This window comes from Egretta garzetta, unplaced genomic scaffold, assembly GCF_000687185.1.
Source record: "Egretta garzetta isolate BGI_Z169 unplaced genomic scaffold, ASM68718v1 scaffold692, whole genome shotgun sequence".
NCBI classification, from domain to species: domain Eukaryota; kingdom Metazoa; phylum Chordata; class Aves; order Pelecaniformes; family Ardeidae; genus Egretta; species Egretta garzetta.
Genome location: NW_009258787.1, coordinates 337,970 through 341,083, shown reverse-complemented (window position 1 = coordinate 341,083; position 3,114 = coordinate 337,970). Strand labels below are relative to the sequence as shown.

The following is a 3,114-nucleotide window of genomic DNA, read 5'->3' as shown; positions in this document are numbered from 1 at the left end:
GAGAGGGGGTGGAGGCCCCATCCCTGGGAACATTCCAGGCCAGGTTGGACGGGGCTGTGAGCAACCTGATGTGGTTCAAGGTGTCCCTGCTCCTGCAGGGGGGTTGGGCTGGGTGGCCTCTAGGGGTTCCTTCCCACCCAAAGCATTCCCTGATTCTAAGTCCACCTGGGGCTGTCACAGCAGCATCTGCATTACAAGGCTGCAGCCCCTGGGGCTCCTGCGGCCACGCTCTGGGCTGGGGTGCAGCGCGGTGGCGTGGCCGAACCCTGGGGTGTGCTCAGTGCAGCCAACCCAGGCCAGGCACCAGCGCCACCGTCTGCTCTCCAGGACCCTCGGAAGGAGCTGGGTTGGCCCCGTGCTGCCCTGCACGGGGGGTGTTTCACTGCTCCGTGGTTTGCAGGGACCTGTGATGCTCTGCATCTGCTGAGACACCGCCTGCTCTGAGCTGTGGCAGCCTCGTGATTTCTTGTGGTGATTTGCTCAAAATGCCCCTTGATTCCCATAATTGTGTTCTATATTTGGAGGCAGTTACACTACCTCAATTTTCTCTCCAAGTGCCTCTGAAGAAAGCCTGTATCTCTCCCCCTTTTCCCTGGCTGGTTTATTTTTAGACACACAGACACACACACCCCATTTCCAGCCATCTGTATTCCTAGGGTTTGGCCATAAATATTGTACAGCAGTTTTCACAAGTGGGGGGAGCCACCAAAGCCTCCGGGCAGCTCTGCTCCACACGCACGATGCCTTTGCTGCCCTTCCCGAGGGGAGGGAATCGCTGTGCTGGCACAGATGGGGCGGCACGAGCAGGAGAGGAGCGTCGGATCCTGGCTTTGGGATTGCAAAGCCTCCCCACCAAAAAAGTCACTCTAAAAGGAATTTGGTGTCAGGCTGTGTCCCGGAGAAGGGGCCTGGCAGGGAGGTCAGGCTGAAGCAGCACCGTCAGGGGATGCGGGAGGCTGGGGCTGTGCCAGAGGTTCCATTCCGGTACCTCCAGGAGGAGAAAAAGATGTGGCTGCTTAATTCCTCTGAGATGCTCTTCTTCTCTCTTAGTGGTGGGTGGCTGAGCCCTTCACGTCCAGGGAGGGAAAGAAGGATTAAAAAGGCTTTTTCTTTCTGGCCACAAGCTGAGGCTGCGGGTTTGTCAAACAAGGCATTTTGGGGTGTTCTCAGTGCTGTCTTTGGAGCCCCAGGCTGCTGGGGAGCGGCTGGGGGAGCCGGGGGGGTCGGGCTCTGCTCCCAGGGAAGGGGCGATGGGACGAGGGGCACCGGCCTCAAGTTGTGCCAGGGCAGGGTGAGGTTGGGCATGGGGAACAATTCCTTCCCCTTGGGGCTGTCAGGGGCTGGAAGGGGCTGCCCAGGGAAGGGGTCGAGTCCCCAGCCCTGGGGGGATTTAACAGCCAGGCAGAGGCGGTGCTGAGGGCCAGGGTTTGGGGGTGGGATGGCAGGGGTAGGGGAGCGGTTGGGCTGGGGGAGCTTAAAGGGCTTTGCCAACCCAAATGATTCTGTGATTCTGTGATTCTATGACTCTTGTGGGTAAGATGCTCACCACACCTGCACATGCATACACGCCGGGATCAGTATTTGTGCATCAGGGCGAGCTGCTGGTTGTCAATAAATGCAAGTTTAAGTCTCTTAGCTGTCTTGCTGCTTAATGCCGGCTGCCACCCCCCTCCACATCCATTGGGGGGTGTCTCACGGCTCTGAGGCCCTTGCCTGGTGCCCAGAGGAGATTTTGCAAGATCCTGCTTTTCCCTGCAACTTTCTCCCGACTGAGGGTGGCAGCCTGGCACCTTCAGCACTGGGGACTGAGCTGTTCTTGGTGGCTTCCTCAAATGCACTGAAGGTGTCACTGTCTGCTGGGGGGGATGGTCAGAAAGGACAGGCTGAGGTACAAAATATTACCTGCGACTTGGAGAGCAAGAGCAGGGCCTGGCTTTCCCCCAGGCTTCCACTGAGTGAGTCTGGGCATTGGGAACTTTGTATGAGCAGCAGCAGCACGGAGGTCTTCAGAGCAAGGGATGTCTGTGCAGTACCTGACACAGGGCAGCACATGATGCCCTGGAGGAACAGCCGCGACACTCGGCATAGCCATGGGCTCCCCCGGAAACAGTTCCCAGGACATCTCCAACCACCAATGCAGATGTTGGTATCTTTCTCCTCCTGTAAACCCCTGGGCTGCACATGGATGGACAGACCTGGGAGGTACCAGACAGCGGGAAGAGTCACCTGAATGTGTTCCCAAAGCCCATTTGTGCACACCGGCTCCATGGGCGAGCCACCCATCCAAAGCATGGGCAGGCCAGTGCTTTCGGCATGGAGGAGGATGGGCGGGCCGGTGCCCCTCTTGTGGAAAGGCATTGCCATTTTCTGGTGCTCTCTGCCCATAGGGAACTGGCTTTCACGCGGCGGATGCTGGTGGAAATCTGCATCCGCCCGGCCACCTATTGCCATGAAATCTGGGACCGATCCAGCACACAGCGGAACTGTACTTCAGACCGATTCTCTTTACCAACAGGTTCAGCTTTATTGTTAATCTTTTTTACATGATTCTTAGTGCATCATTTCAAATAAACTATCAAACTGTACAAAGAAACAGAGATAAGAGAAGAGGTGACAAAGTTGGGCAGAGGTTTTTAGTGTCATGAACCATTATGGAGAACAGTAGTCCATAGGCTCTCAAACGTTGCAGGTCCAAATAAATCCTATTTTGTCTGTTTAAAAAAATGCTGCAAAATATAAACAATAAATGACTGTAATTAGCAGCTACAAGATCCTTCAAAACGGGAACTTGGTTACTGTGAATGCACCTCGGGGAAAGGAAAGCAATCTGAGATAAAGGACCAAACCGAAGAGTGAAATAAATAAATAGAGTGTGGGAGGACAGTCATGGCGTGGAAATGCAGAGGAATCACTTCTAGCACAACAGTAAATCATTGGACCACAGACAGCAGAAAGGAACAGAAGCACAATTCCCCGCTTAGGAGGGCATAGCATGTGCGCCGCGGAATGGAGGAAGCAGAGCGCTGGCAGGCAGCGGGGTCGCTCCCGCACCACGGGTTCAGCTGGATCGGAAGCACGGCTCCAGCTGTGCCTCCAACCAAAAGCAGCGGCGCC

At 55.7% G+C, this 3,114-nt stretch overlaps 1 protein-coding gene across 1 annotated transcript in view; it reads left to right on the top strand.

The window, feature by feature from the left end:
- Window positions 1-3,114, top strand: part of NRG2 (neuregulin 2) — a 72,230-nt gene that overhangs the window by 68,525 nt on the left and 591 nt on the right.